Here is a 16,784-nt window from a genome sequence, read left to right as displayed (position 1 = left end):
TCCTCCTGAATCCAGGGCCGGTACACTATCCACTGTACCATCTAGCTGCCCTCATTGAATCATTTTTAAAAATAATTCAGAGACAGCCAAGTGTTACACAGTGGATAGAACGCTGGACTGGGAGTCAGGGAGACTTGAGTTCAAATCTAGCCTCAGATGCATATCTGCTGTGTGACCCTGGGTAAGCCATGGCACCTCTCTGTGCCTCAGTTTTCTCATCTGTAAAATGGGGATAATAATAGTACCTACCTCCTAGGATTGTTGTGAGGATCAAATGAAATAATATTTGTAAAGAGCTTTGCAAACCTTGAAGTGCTATCTAGATATATGCTATTATTGTTCTTAAAATGAACAGAAAGAAGGTCTGAAGCAGATACAAACAACTTAGAAACAGATGTGCTGAATTTCTTATATACCAAAAAAACCCTGTATATAATAGAAATTCATGGTTTCATGTGCAATATTCTTTCTGTTCTTTACATAAGTAAATATGTTTGTTGGCATTTGTGGAGTTTGGAATTTTATATATGAATATATTTGTTGTTGTTGCTGAGTCATTTTCAGTCGTGTCTGACTCTTTGGGACCTCATTTGGGGTTTTCTTGGCAGAGATACTGGAGTGGTTTGCCATTTCCTTTTCCAGATTATTTTACATATGAGGAAACTTAGACAAACAGGGTGAAGTGACTTGCCCAAGGTCACACAGCTAGTAAATGTCTGAGACTAGATTTGAATTTAGGAAGAGGAGTCTTCCTGACTCCAAGCCCTGCACTCTATCTACTGTACCACCTCATTCCCCATATGCATATATATACACATATTTACACACACATATCTAAATATATGTCTATGTCTACATCTATCTATCTATCTATATGTTTACATGTGTATGTATTTGAAAGAGCATTGGCCTAGGAATTAGAAAACGTAGGTTTGTATCTTGGCTACACTAACTACATGACCTCAATCAAGCCACTTCAATTTTTGGAACCTCGGTTTCCTTATCCTTAATGCAGATAAGACTACTTATATTATGCATCTCAGAGGGCTCCTGTGAACAAACTGTCAGGTGCTAGAGAAATGTTATCATATTAATGTGAACAAAAATAAGCATAAGACCCACGTGCTTCATGTAGGCATTTGGTCTGTTACACACTGCCTTAGCCAGAGCCTGTGCCATCTCAAAATGATCATTATGTTGAGTAACAATGACACTAACAATAAATAAACACCAGTAGCAGACAGCAGGCCGAATTGGGAGCCTTCCTCCAAGGCGTTCCACGCTCCTGTGGCAAATCTATGCACTTGAGGTGACAAGTATAACGGGGGAGGGCCAGGGCTGCTGTAACGAGGAAGAACACTTGGGTACACGTGGGCCAGAGCTCTGCCTCATGGGAAAAGAACTGATGACCTCCTCCTCAGGACAAGAGAGTTGTATAAGAAGTCTCAAGGCAGCCAGAAGGTCAGGCCAGTTCTAAGAGGTGGATGCAACTTCCAGATTCCTGCCAAGGGAGTTGATTGGGCAAGACTCCTGCTTCTACTCACCCAACATGGGTTCAGTGGAACCTCGGGGAAAGCCAGTCCCGCAGGACAAGTGGACTTTTTGAGAGACTTGGAAAGAGAACCTGACACGCCCCGGTTTAAAGAGGTTATGATAGAATGGAAGATATAAAATGGAGCACTTTTTAATCCAGGCTTAAAGAAGCCAACCTCCTCAGAATAACCCCATGCCTTCTGTGTACTTTCTTAGTGGATTGAGTACTGGCCCTGAGTTCAAATCTCATCTCAGACACTTACTAGCTGTGTGACCCTGGGCAAGTCACTTAACTCCAATTTCCTTAAACATCTGGGACCATCTCCAGTGGTCCCAATAGATATCTTGCCACTAGACCCTCATGGCTCTGGAGGAGAGATTGAGGTAGGTGACCTTGCACAGCCCTCCCTCACTTAAATCCAATTCATAGCAAGTCATGATGTCACCTTTTGTTTGTCCTTGAAGGACAAACAACAACATTTACATAATGTTTTAAGGTTTGCAAAGTGATTTACAAATATTATCTCATTTCATCCCCCTCTATTTTTTACAGATAAGAAAACTGAGTCTGAGAGAGGCTATCAGATTTGCCCAGAGTCACACAGCTAGTAAATATCTGAGGCTGGATTTGAACTCAGAGATTTCTGATTCCTAGACCAGCAGTCTATCTACTGGTGCATGGTGTTATATTATCTCACAATTATTTAATGTCTACATTATCCTTTCGGGGTAGGGACCGTGTCTTTTATTCTCTTCACTCTCCCAGAATGTTATATGGTACGTTGCCTATAATAAATACTTAATACTTGTTGATTCTGAAATCTTGGACATACTAGGCACTTAATAAGAATGTGTTGAGGGGCAGCTAGGTGGTGCAGTGGATAGAGTACCAGCCCTGGATTCAGGAGGACCTGAGTTCAAATCCGACCTCAGACACTCGACACTTACTAGCTGTGTGACCCTGGGCAAGTCACTTAACCCCAACTGCCTCACTAAAAAAAAAAATAAGAATGTGTTGACCAGTTGGTACATATGTAAGTACCAACTGGAGGAATGAATGCTATGTTCATCTGACAATTAATCCCAGAAGTTGAAAGGCTCCAAGGAGGCTGATGATGTACTGAATGAGGTATGTGATAACTTTTGTCTAAAGGAGATATCCCAGGCTTGTCAAGAGAACAAAATGACATGCTACCTCACTTTTCTAGGGAGATGGATAAGTGAGAGAGAAAAAAGTGCTTATGTTATTGACAAAGAGCCAGAACCAAAAAAGAAAAAGATTAATTTACTTACCAGTGAACCTCACCCATCCTTATGAGACACGGCTGGGCATCAGGAAGTGAGGGCGGAAAAAGAAAGGCAGCCTGCTATAATGTAAAGAGCATCGGTGGATGAAGGACCTCTGTTTGGATCCCATCTTTGCTATTTCCAACCTTTCCAGGCCCCAGTTTTACCATCTGTTAAAGAGAAGGGATAGACACAATCTAATCATCTGGTCTGAGTTCTAGAACAAATGAACCCTAATCACCAGGGAAGACAGGACACAAAATTCCAGCTGAAGCTCACATATATGACACAAAGGAACATCCCTAAGGCTTTTTCTCACAGCCTATACATTCTACTTTTGCATATTATTCATTCTAGCAAGTACCTTCTCTTTATCAGCCTACAAAAGATTGGAAGGAACAAAAGAAAAGGGGAAAGGGGCTTTTAGGGCCAAAAAGAAAGGTAACCAGGAACAAGTGACAGCAGTCAGAGAAAGAGAGAGAGAGACAGAGACAGAGACAGAGACAGAGACACAGAGAGAGAGAGACAGAGAGAGAGATAGAGAGAAGGAGCAAAAGAGACAGAGAGTGAGGAAAGGAATGGAGAAAGGCAAAAAAAGAACCATTTTCTCAATTATCGTGTTCAAGGTCCAACCCATACATTCACATGCCTTATATCACAAGATGTAAGCAGGATCCACAAGATGACTCTCACCTTTCTGTCCTTAGATGGGGTGGATCATCAGGGACATAATACTGGATATGAGGCAGGCAGAATTCCCCGTATATAAGCATGGCAACTGAGGCCTTAAAACTTTTACCTGGGAATTTCTAGAGTTGCCTGTATTCCTGCTATTGCCACTTTTCCATTTCCAGACCCATTGTTTTAAAGGATATTGGGGAATGTCCTCCAGAATATTTTGGTTATGGGCTTCTTCCTATTGAGATGTGACACTGGGGGGGCTTCTCTGCTTCTTGATGATGATACTGTCAGGTGCTCCTGCATCAGGTCCCACTTTTTGAACCTGTGAAGAAGAAATAGAGCTGAGGAGTGTGGATTGTCACCCAGAGGCTGGAGTCCTGACCCATCTGCTGCCCCCCTACTCAATGGGCCAAACCAGCCTGAGGGGCTCTGCCTTTGAGAGGAAAATAAGTTTGCTGGGTCCAGGACAGGGTAGAGGCATGCTTGGGTTGTGGCCTCCTCATTGATCTTCCTCAGGGACTGTAACCTGGCAATCGACCTAACAATGGGCCTAACTCACTAAAACTTTGTGACATCACTGGCCCATGATGTCAGATCCTAGGAAGAGACTTTTAAAAGATTATTCCCAAAACAAAAACAAAAAACAAAAAAACAAAAAGATTATTCCCCTTTGATTTATTTTTGGGTAAAAAGTTACTTTTTTATGTAAACGTGTTTACCCCCAAACAGGAAGAGGCTAAGAAACGTCCTGTGTCTCTGTGATATGTTATTATGGGGAGAAAGAACAGAGAGGATTTTTAGGGAAAGGGCTGAAAGAAAAGGGAAGCCAATTCAATTTCAGCAGGAACACATTTTACCAGCCTTTGCCTAAGATAGCCAGGGTCTCAGAATCATTTTCATCCACCTAATCAATGAAGGCCAGTCTCTCCTTTCAGGAAATCTGGGGTCCCTGGGAGCAGAGAAGGGAAGGCCTTTCCCTTAACCCCACTCACCATGCCTTTCTTCTACCTTCTAGACAATGAAACATTAGGTGAGGGGAATCCAGGGTAGGACTGAGCCAGGCCTTCTCTCCAGAAATGACCCAATTTCTCTAAAAAACTTCCTTAGGCCTCCACCTTTAGCTAGGAATTTGTCAGGTTCCACTGAGGCCCCCTGCTGTGCTGGACCATGACCACCTCAAGGGAGAAAATGGCTCCTCTCAGTTTTCTCTCTTAATTTTGTCTGTCCCCTTTCCTTTCCTACCTCCATCTCTATGTCTTGGTCTCTCTGTCCCCCTCATCCCTGCCTCCCTCAGTCTTCCCCTTTGTCCACACCCTCTCTTCCTTTATCGCTCTCTATTTCACTCTCTCATTCTTTCTCTATTTCTTCTCACTTCATATATACCTTAGCCCTCTTTCAATTCTCAATACTAGCATCTTTAGATTTTCATACATCTTATAAAAGGATAGTAAGGGGAAATGCCCAGATTTAAGCAGGCCTTCGACTTTCTGCCCTTGGATGGGGTGGATCATCGGGGATATAATACTGGATACAGGGCAGGCCAAATCCCTCTTCTCTGAGTATGGCAAGTGAGACGTTAAAACTTACCTGGCAATTTCTAGAGTTGCCTCTGTCCCTTTTATGGCCACTAGTCCAGTTCCAGACCCAATGTTTTAAAGGTTTTTGGGGATGTCCTCCAGAATATTTTGTTTATGGGCTTCTTCCCATTCAGAGGTGGCACTGGGGCCTTTCTACTTAATGGTGATATACACTCCTAGTAGCTTATGCATCAGATCACACCTTTTGAACCTGTGAACAAGAAATAAAGCTGAGGAATGGGGATTGTGGCCCAGACTGTGGAATCCTATACCCGCCTGTAGCCCCCATATAAAAGGGCAAAACCATCCTGAGAGGCTCTGGTTCTGAAAGGAAAATAAGTTTGCTTGTTATAAGACATGGTACACACCTTCTGCCCTGACTTTTGAGACTGGCCATTAGATGTATGAAAATACACAGATTCTAACAGGGAGAATTAAGGAGGAAAAGCATTTGAAAGGGGGAGAGGCAGAGAGAGGTAGAGAGACAGTCAGAGAGAGGGGTGTGGAAATTGATAGAAAGATGGAAAGAGAAACAAGGAGGGAGGGAGGGAGGGGGGGAGAGAGAGAGAAAGAGAGAGAGAGAGAGAGAGGGAGAGAGAGAGAGAAATGCACCCTATTTACCAAAATCTTAGTTCAGTTTAAAGCTATTAAACCATGAAATTACATTGAAACTATTGGGACACCCTATAATCCTACATATTTAACATGGATAAACCACATGGCACAGTGGACAGACGGCCAATCTGAAAATCAGGAAAACTTGGGTTTGAATCCTGTCTCTGACACATGCCAGCTATGGGATGCTGGGCAAGTTGCTTAATCTCTCAGCGGTCTAGGTACTAGGCTAGTGCTAACCTGCATTAGTAGAAGCAGGTTCTTCACTTGGGAGCCCCTTGTATCCCTGAAATCCAAATGTAGTCCCTATACCTCTATATCTATCATAAAATAGCAGATGCTCTAATCAGTATTCCTCGGGAAGATCCCATAATGTGGAATGACTGATTCCCCAAGTTGCTTCTCTCCAAAAAATGAATTGAAACTTCTTTATCTTCCCATTAACCTGATGGTTAGTGCTGAGGATCTCCAAAGACACATCACTAGCACTGCCCTATGCCAAGTAGAAAAGAGGAATGAATGCATGAAGCCCTCAAAGTCTTCTAGGCTGGCTTGGGCCATAACTAGAACGTCGCATGGAGGTCTGTTGGGTCACTGGGCTAAAATGTCATACTCATGAGAATAGCCAAAGCAGCTAGTTTTCTGTGCTTGGCCCCATGATCACGCAGTGCAGCCTAGGACTTGGCCAGCCATTTCGCAAGTGCATGCCATTGGTCCTAGGAGGAAAATGAAGGGTGTGGAAAGATCAGCATGTGCCAGTTGTTGCTGGTGGAAAACATTCCTTAAGGTGGCCCTGCTGGTGCTCTTGGTCCCCACTCTGACCCCCTACAAACGCTAGTGGAGTTGGGGGCCAGGCAAGTCTTTTTGAGAATAAATACAGAAGGTCACTCAGAAGAAATGCAGGGCCTTGTTTTCTAGTTCTGACAGCCTGAAAGATTTCAATGTTGTTCCTTGTTGGGTTACTATACTAAAACACAGGTGTGTTATTCTTCAAGGTTACTGAACTGAAGACAACTCAGATCATTTAGAATCTTCCAAGCCCTTTGCTAATATTGTCAGAGGAAAATAATACCCCATGAGGTGGATCACAATTACTAAGTGCGAACTAAGTAGGCATCTTCATTTACCCAAAGTGAGAGAGAGTAAGATGAGGCAATTTTCTAAATCATTCATGCCCAAAGAAATTGAAGACTGGGGAAAATCAGGCTTCATAGTTGTTGTTGAATAGTAGGTAATCCCCATCATATCCCGGGCTCGGTGTCCTCCTCCATACAGTGACAGAGCTGGATGAATGGTGTCCAAGGCCCTTTGGACTCCCGAGTCTTTGGTCCCTTTTGGGCCTCTTCTTCGATCATGTTTCCCACATGACTTTGCACCCAGCCAAAGAGGTAAAGCTATACAACATAATGAAGTGTCCCACACAGGGGAGAGTTCCAAACTGGACTAGACAGTGTGTTCCCCAGAGTAAGTTCTCCCCCAAAGGATGTCTTTGTGGAAAAGTCAGATGCCCACTTCTTATGTGATTCCTATATCCCCTCCCTACCCAGGACAACTTAAAGGTCCTTGGGACTGAGGACTTTTTTATATCCCTAGCTTCTAGAAAGGGAGGATTTCCATTTTACAGATGAGCAAACTAATGTTCAGAGTGGTTAATGACTTGCCCAAGATCAAATAGCTAGCCTCAAATGTCAGAAGTTCATGAAAGTGACTTTTAAACCTTTTATACATTAAATATATATTTTATATAAGCACATATATGCATATATATATAAGTAAATATATATGTATTTATACACACACATATATACACATATACATGTATATGTGTATAAAATACCCATTCCCCTGAACATCAAATGCCAGAGAGCAGAGCATACTATAATAGTCACAAGCCCCCCCAAACCTTACAAAAGGTTTTCTTCCACTAGACACACAACATCACTAAGAAAAATTGAGATATAGCTTATAGAAAGCTTTAAAGTTTGCAAAGGCAACTGGACAGTGCAGTGGACAGAGGGGTAGCCACGCAGTCAGAAAGATTTGAGTTTAAATGTGGCTGCAGACATTTACTAGCTGTGTGACTCTGGGCAAGTCATTTCACCTTTGTCTGCCTTCGTTTCCTACTTTGTAAAATGGAAATAATAATACCTACCTCACAGGATTGGTGAGAGGATACAATGAGATAATATTTGTAAAGTGCTTTGCACCCTGCCTGGTATATCTGTTCTGTCATTTTAGGCGTGTCTGATTCTTCACGACCCCATTTGGAGTTTTCTTGGTACAGATCTTTGAGTGGTTTGCCATTTCCTTCTCCAGCTCATTTGACAGATGAAGAGACTGAGGCAAACAGGGTTAAATGACTTGCCCAAGGTCACACAGCTATTAAGTGTGTGAGCCCACATTTGAACTCAGGCCTTCCTGATTCCAGGCCCAGCACTTTATCCACTAACTGTCCCTGCCTGGCATACAGCAAACACTTAATAAATGCTCATCATAAATCAGATGTTTTATTTGTAGAGCTCTTTGTAGACCTTGAAGCACTGCATAAAATGCTACCTTTTATTATCCTTAGTATTATTACATAATTTCATTTGAGTTTTACAGAATCTCAGGAGGGAGGTACAATGGGTATTATTAACTCCAATACCTTCAATTTAAGGCAAGAAAACTGAGGCTCAGAGAGATTGACTGAGGAAGGAAGTATTAAGTACCTACTATGTGCCAGATTTATATGATTTACAATATAATAATATCAATATAATATTTAATATGATAATATTCAATTTATTTTATATTTATATATTTATAAAGGGCCTATGCACTTTATAAATCTCTCATTTAGTTCTCACAACCACCCAGGGAGATAGGTACTATCATTATCCTCATTTTACAGATGAGGAAACCAAGGCAGACAGAGGTTTAAGTGACTTGCCCAGGGTTGATCAATCAATAAACATGTATTAAGTGCCTACTAGGGGCCAGACACTGAGTTAAACACTGTGGATACAAAAAGAGGCAAGAAACTGGTTCCTGCCCTTAGGGAATTTACAATCTAATGGGTCACAGAGAGACTAAGCTTAGATCAGTCAGTTAATAAACATTTATTAAGCACCTACTATATGCCAAGTACTGTGCTAAGTACTGGGGATACAAATTCAAATAAAGAGAAAGACACTCCCTGCCCTCATGCAACTTACAATGTAATGGGTCACAGGGAGATTTAGGGTCTGAGTTTGGATTTGAACTCAGGGATTCCTGGCTCTCTGCCCACTGCTCTGTCCACTGCACCACCTAGCTGCCTCTAGGTGCCAGGAAAACTTGGATTTGACTCTTGTTTCTGACATGTGCTAACCATGTGGCCAAGGGCAGGTCACCTATCTGTCGTGGGATTGGGTTTTCTCATCTCTTAAAATGAGGGGGTTGGACTTTGAAGACCTCAAAGGGCCCTTCCAGCTCTGGATGTATGATTTTATGATCCTGCTTTTTCCATAATTCTTCTCCTCTTCTTTTTCTTTCTCAAGGTTAATTAGTCTCTCTACATAACCAACCAATCTTCTTTTCTGGACATACACAACTAGATAATGTCATGACATTTCAAAAAAAGGCAATTATTTTTATGTTAAGAGTAAATCACACACTCTAGTTAGAACATCTTAAATCCAATTCTCTCAGTAATTACAGGAGAAAGGTTGTTTGCTAAATAGTGCAGCCATGCTTGCTGCCTGATATGGTAGGTGGGCCCCTTGCCAACATACAGAGAGCATAGCATTGAGTGAGTGGGGGGAGAAGGGGACAGAGGAAATTGTCCTGTGCCACTTGTGATGCTTTCAGGGGATGGAGCAAGCCAGCCCATTCACTGTGAAGTGGCGAGTGGTTCTCAGTCAATTCTTCTTCCCATGAGCAACCTGGAACACTGAGAGGACTGCTATCCTCTTAGCCCACAGGGGTAAAGACGGGCATTTTGTGATATCCCTACACCAAACCTACCCATTTTCAACAAGTTGCATCCCCATTATTTCCAACAGCCTCTTAGGGAATGAGATCAAACCCCGGTCTGTTAGCCATGACTTACACAGTGGGTCAATCACCAGACTGATCATCCCATGGCCAGTGCACTCACAGGAGGCCAAACTTTAGTTTCAATCTTACCATCCTGAAGCTCACCTACCAGACCACCTAGGCTAGCTTGAGACATTGCATTCTGAGTCTTCTCATGCCAACTCCAGATGCGCTCTGTGCCAATATCTGAATTTTCAAAAAAGGACATGACAGAATATATAGATCTTTGAAGATCATTCTCACAGTAGGCAGAGTTCCTTTGTCATTCAAACCTCTCATCTCCCTAAAACCCATGGGAATAATTCCAGATGTCTCTGTTCGGCTTTGTCAGAAAAATATGGATGCCTAGGGACCGTTTTCTTAACCTTTTAGTTGGCGACAGGTAGACTGTAACTGCATTTCTATGTCCAATTTCTCCTTTACAAGTAAATAAAGCCAAGCTCACCATTTCTTTTTCACATCTCACAACAGAATATTGTCTGTTGAGTTGTTTTCCTAAATGGTAAGATGACTCCCAGGCTAGATCTCGCTCATGGATTCTTTCTCCCTTTTATGCAGGCCAATTTAGCAAGAATTCTTGGGTTATAGATAAATCTTTGAATGACAAGATCATTATGAACTTTCAGATATGTTATATCAAAAATATTTATTATCTTACCAATGGCACTTCTAGCCGATGAGACTAGAATTGACTTGGAAAGAAAATAGATATAATAATTTGATTAGAATCTTATTGAGCTGCAAAAAGGCCTTTGTCCTTCTACTTTAAATAATGATAAAAAAAATCAATATCTTCTCCTTAGAATTCTTTCTTGTCATTCCTGAAGGTGACCATTCTGCTAGATTAGAGTTATGTGAGGTGGCTAAGATTCATTGCTGAGTATGAATCCCCGACTTTACATTTATTTATTTATTTTAGGGCAAGACATGTTTGAAATAAATTAAAAGAACACTTTCTACATTCTTGCATTAAAAAAAAAACCTTTCATATTTGTGTTTTCCCTAATTTGGGAGGTTATTAGCATTATGTTTAACCCTTCAGTCAGTCTTTTAACATAATGTATTGTATTTTAGAAATCTCATATGTTGACTTGGAGCATATGTATGATAAAATATTGATAAATATTTCTACAAAGCAATTACCAATGTAGAGAGCAGCCCTTAGTCTGCCAGCAAGGTAAAGAGATTGATACCATATCTGCTTTAGGTTCAACAATCATTTGGTAAGAAACAATTTGGAGGGGGCAATTAGGTGGCACAGTGGATAAAGCACCGGCCTTGGATTCAGGAGGACCTGAGTTCAAATCAGGCCTCAGTCAGTTGACACTTACTAGCTGTGTGACCCTCGGCAAGTCACTTAACCCTCACTGCCCCACAAAAAAAAAAAGGAAAAAAAAGAACAACAATTTGGAAGGTAGACCTCTATTTCCATTCTAGAACCAGCAACTAACTGTAACATTTTTAAATCACTCAAAATGAGATAGGGAAGCAGTAAAGCCTCCTGGCTCAAGGATTCATTGCTTTAAGAGCTAAAGATACTGGCTTTTCTTATGATTGTTCAGTCATTTTCTGTCGTCTCTGACTCTTTGTGACCCCATTTGGGGTTTTCTTAGCCAAGATACTAGAGTCACCATTTCCTTCTCCAGCTCATTTTAAAGATAAGGAAACTGAAGCAAACAGGGAGAAGTGACTTGCCCAAGGTTACACAGCTAATAAGGGTCTGAGGATGAACTTGATCTCAGGAAGATGAGTTTTCCTGACTCCAGGTCCAGCCCTCTATCTACTGCAGTGCCACTTATCTTTCTACTCCCTATTCAATTCAATTTAGCAATGATTTCATGAGTGTCTACTGAGGTGGTCACTCTTGTCAGGATGGCTCATGTGGGACTCTTTGGCTATTTGGGTGTAGTAGATAAGATATAACAAAAGATTCAAAGAAAGGATCATTAGGATCTCCTACTCTAAGATGCTACAGGACATTTTAACCCAGGAAGGACAGGACATTCTCCAGAATATAAATTGGGAGACAAGGAGAGACAATTCTGAGGAGCAAAAAGAGCAAGAGTGAGCTAAAGGGACCAATGTATATGCCAAGGGAACACATCAACCAAGGGAGATTTTTAAAAAAACATACAGAAGGTAGAAGAAAGGACATTCATCATGGAATGATTCTGTGAGAGGAATGCCAGGAAGACTAAAATGCAAAACTAGTAAAGACTGGACCAAAAAAAAAATCCTGCAATTGATTTTATCTTATTTTATTTCAGAGGAAAAAGAAGAAGATAAAAATACCAGATTTCCAGTGCTGATTGGATAGAAAAGTTACTGAGCTCTTACTTGTCTTCTGTTTCATGCACCAGGAAAGCAGCATTGGCACTGGGAAAGATCAGATAAATAGCGCTCAGGAGGGGGCGCCCAAGATGCTGAAGATGACAACTGACATTTATAGGGGCACCAAGAACAATCTTGCTGGATCCAAACAGCCTTATAAGATGGCTCCTTATTATTTGTACCCCCATTTTACAGATGAGAAAGTGGGATTCAGAGGAGGTAAGTGCTATGCCCCAGGTCGGATAGCTCCTAAGTGGTTCCCTTTTCCTGGTTCCCTTAGCCAAGAGGGCCTTCTCCTCTAAGTCTTCTTTTCATCTTCTCTGTATGTATCCTGCATTTTACTGCCATATTTATTTACATGGCATCTCCACCCTTTAGAATATAAGCTCCCTGAGGGCAGGGCCTGGTTTTGTTTTGCCTTTGTATCCCCAGCACTTAGAGAAGTACCTGGCACAAAACAAACAATTAATAAATGCTTATTGATTCATTGGTGATTGACAGTGGACATAAACCTGGGTCTTTCTGATTCCAAATAAGAAGGCAATAAGAGAGCATCCAGTTGTCCTTAAAGAGTTCAAGTCATTTGGCCCAGACAAACTAGATCGGGGGCACCAAAACAACAACAACAACAACAACAACCACCACCACCATTTCTTTAGCTCCTTAAGATTTGCAAAGCATTTTACAAATATCTTCTTATCTGATCCCCAGGACAACCCTGGGAGGAAGGTGTTATTATCATCCTCTTCTTACAGATGAGGAAACTGGGACAGAGGTTAAGTGACTTGTCAAGGGTCATACAGCTAGTAAGTGTCTGAGGCCAGATTTGAATTCACTCTTCCTGACTCCAGGCCCAGTACTCTAACCATTGTACCACAAGCTGCTTCTCTGATCTGCCTCTGAACAGATGTGATCAGTGAGTCAGTAATTTGTGAAAATACAATAGAGATGGGGCATCATAGGATGGAAGAAAATGTTCTGATTTTTAAAAAAGGGAAGAATACAGACTCTGTGAACAATAAGCCTGTGAGCTTGACTGTGAAAGAGGGAACTATAGACTCAAGGTCTATTGGGGGAAAACAAAACAACAAACTTCCCAATCAAACAGAGTTACCCCCAAACTACATGAGCTCACTGGAGCTTATGTATGGCTAGGTGCCCATGTACTGGGCATGTTGTCAAGTTGGGGCTCTTTCAGGTGTGGGATGGCCTAGTTGGTCTTTTCAGTTTATCACAGCCCTTGATTTGGAGCTTCTGAGGAAGAAAGAGGCTGCTATGTAGATAGGGAGAGGGAGGGTGAGGGCGTGGTCACTATCCCTTGGAAATACAAATGGAATTCATGTAAAGGCTGCCTGGGATTTTTACAATTTTCCAATTTATTATAACATAAATGAGAATCTAAAGCACCAATTTCCCCCTGAAAAAAGAATAAATGAGATTTGCATCAATTTTCCTAGCTGCATTTTCAAATAGTTCATAAATTCAGTGAAGAGAAGCTACAGTCTTATGTCTACTGCAAATGTGATTCCTCAGGGCTGCCCAATCCTCAGAGCATAGGAACAAATGCAAAAGAAAAAACGGGAGGGGGGCAGCTTTTCTCCAAGTTTTACAAAATTAACCTTTTTTTATGCTGAAAAGACAATGATGTTCATTTTCAAAAAGGAGAAAAATCATCAACCCTAAGGGAGTTACAGTGAGTTTGGGAATCGCAAAAATATCAGGGAAAATATCCTGAGAATTTGTCTCTAGGCAACTGTCCTACAGTTGGTAGGAAAAGGGAAAAAAGGTGGGGGGAAAGGGGGAGAGAGAGAGAGAGAGAGAGAGAGAGAGAGAGAGAGGGAGAGAGGGAGAGAGGGGGAGAGAGGGGGAGAGGGGGGAGGGAGAGAGAGGGGGAGAGAGAGAGCAAGAGCTAGAAATCATGAAATATGACTAATTGAAGAGGCAGAGGCAAGACAGAGAAAGACTCAATGAGGAGAGGCAATCAAGAAGAAAAAGAGACTTTTTTTTAGAGATTAGAAAATCTGAAGCTGAAAATAACAATGGAAACCTCAGAAAGTAAATGGCAGATTTCATTCTTTTCAAAATGCGCCCAACTCCTGCCAAAATGCCAGGGAGAGAAGAAAAAGTGGCAAGCAGGAAACCAATCAGTCCCCATGGAGGCAGGCATCAAAGAAAGACTGCCATCAATTTGTCAGGCACGACATAAAAAGCACCTATGACCATTTGTGGAGGCGGAAGGGATTTCAAGAACATTTAGTTCAAGCCATACCTGGACAGGAAATTTTTCCACAACCTACCAACAAGTGATCATCCAGCCTCTATTTGAAGGTTTCCAGCTACAGGGAACTTATTCCACCTCTGGAAGCTTTACATCCCATTTTCAGGCAGTCCTGATCATTGTTTTTCCTTATGTCAAGGCAAGATTAGACACTTTGCATCTTACAAGCACTGAACCCAGTTTTGTCCTCTGGCACCACCAAGAACAAATCTTATCCCCTTGCCAGTAGAGGGGCCTTCAACTATGTTTAGACAGCTATCCTTTCTCCCCAAGTCCTCCCATGGGGCAAACATCCCCAGTACCTTAAAAAAATCAATTATTTTGATTTTTATAAAATTCAACTGAATTTCACATGGGCAGCTAGATGGTGCTGCAGTGGATAGAGTCCTGGGCCTGCAGTCAGGAAGACTCATCTTCCTGAGTTCAAATCTGGTCTCAGACCCTAGTTGTGTGACCCTGGGCAAATCACTTTTAACCTCTGTCTGCCTCAGTTTCCTCAACTATAAAATGGGAATCATAAGAGCACCTACCTCCCAGGGTTATTGTGAGGTTCACATGAGATTATATTTGTAAAACAAGTTTAGCGCTATGCTTGGTACACAATAGGTGCTATATAAATGCTTGTTCCCTTCCTCCCTTCCATTCTCTACCATCATAGGAGGTAGAAGCTGAGCTAAGTCTAGAATGAAGCTAAAGATACCAAGGGGTGCAAATGGGGAGAGAGCACATTCCTGGCATGGGTGGCAAATGCAAAGAAGTGAAAGCTAAAAAACTGACTTCAGGGAACAACACGTAGTCCAGTTTGGCTGGAACATAAAGGAGTGTAATGTGAAATGAAGAAAAAAAGGAATGAACAAACATTTATATAATGCCTACTTTGTGCTAGGCCCTGTGCTAAGCATTTTTTTTACAAATAAGATTTCATGTGACCTTCATATTAACCCTCGGAGAGAGGTACTGTTACTATCCCCATTTTACAGATGAGGAAACTGAGGCAAACCAGGGTTAGGTGACTTGTCCAGGGTCACACAGCTGGTAAGTGTCTGAGGCCAGATGTGCAATCACCTTGTTGACTTCAGACTATCCTAAAGGTGACAGTAACTGAAACAGGGAATATGGCTACTTCCATGTAAATAGATGTTACGCATTGGAAGGGAAAGGGAATACGTATTTATGAAGTTTCTACTTTATGCCAGGCACTGTGCTAAGTGCTTTATAAATATTATCTCATTTGATTCTCACAACAACCCTCAAAGTTAGGTGCTGCTATTAGCCCCATTTTATAGTTGAGGGACTTGTCCAGGGTTATACAGTTAGCAAGTATCTCAGGTCAGATTTTAACTCAGGTCATCCTAATTCTAAGCCAGGACTTCTATCCACTGAGCCACCTAGCTTATCCTGGAAAAGTAGACTGGAGCCACATTGTGAAGGACAATAAATACCAAGCTGAGAAGTTTGTATCTTATTCTAGAGGCAAGAGTGAGCCAAGGAAGAGTCTTGAGCAAAAGAATAGCATGGTCCAATTGTACTTTAGCAAGATCTTTTTGACAGATGGATTGGAGAGGGAAGCCACTGGAAGGCAGGAAACAATAAATCTTGAAAGAGAAAGATGTCCATGCAAAAAGATTCTCTTTCCATGTAGAATAATACATACCTTTAGAGCACTATTATCAGTACAAATAATATCATTATCGTCAAATATTTGTTGTTTGTCCTTTGTTCCCAAAGAGAACCATACCACTGGGGTGATGTCATGACTTGCACTGAATTGGATTTAAGTGAGGGAGAGCTGTGCAAGGTCACCAACCTCACTCTCCCCTCCAGAGCCACTTGGGTCTAGTCATGAGATATATATCAGGATGACTAGAGATGGCCCTGGATATTTAAGGCAATTGGGGTTAAGTGACTTGCCCAGGGTCACACAGCTAGTATTTGAGGTGACATTGGAACTCAGATCCTCCCAACTTAAGGGCCAGTGCTCTATCCATTGCAATGCCACCTAGTGGACCCTATCAAATATTTATTACACGTACAGAATTCATAGCATTGAGGGGGCTATGGGAGTCAATCATCATAGAAATGCTTATCCTAATACTTTTCAACACCCCCACGAATATATGACTTATACTAGAAAATAAATAGCAGAGCTAAAGAGGTGTTCCAGCCATATTGTCATCTGAATTGATAAAACTATCCTTGGACATTTCAACACAAAGTAGTTTGACAATTTAGCATGCTGAGAGAAGAAAAGGCTGCTTCCACTGACATTGATGCATCTTAATAAAACAGATAGATTCTTATGAATATCTTTCAGAGTACTAACTGCATTATTTACATTTTTCATTTTTTCATTTTTTGTATGACACCACCGATATATGGAAATGTGATTCAAAATGCACTGCCAAAGTTCTAAAGCTCTCTGT

At 41.5% G+C, this 16,784-nt stretch overlaps 1 long non-coding RNA gene across 1 annotated transcript in view; it reads right to left on the bottom strand.

The window, feature by feature from the left end:
* Positions 1–16,784, bottom strand: part of LOC122733700 — a 73,374-nt gene that overhangs the window by 14,556 nt on the left and 42,034 nt on the right. Inside the window, exons 4-6 of the long non-coding RNA XR_006353945.1 lie at positions 5,089–5,289; positions 3,514–3,823; positions 2,827–2,990 (exon numbers count right to left, since the gene is read on the bottom strand). This is a non-coding gene — a long non-coding RNA (uncharacterized LOC122733700). The remainder of the gene's footprint in view (positions 1–2,826; positions 2,991–3,513; positions 3,824–5,088; positions 5,290–16,784) is intronic.

Source organism: Dromiciops gliroides, chromosome X, assembly GCF_019393635.1.
Source record: "Dromiciops gliroides isolate mDroGli1 chromosome X, mDroGli1.pri, whole genome shotgun sequence".
Lineage (NCBI taxonomy): Eukaryota > Metazoa > Chordata > Mammalia > Microbiotheria > Microbiotheriidae > Dromiciops > Dromiciops gliroides.
Note: the sequence above shows the minus strand (reverse complement) of the source record. Positions and strands in the feature narration are given on the sequence as shown.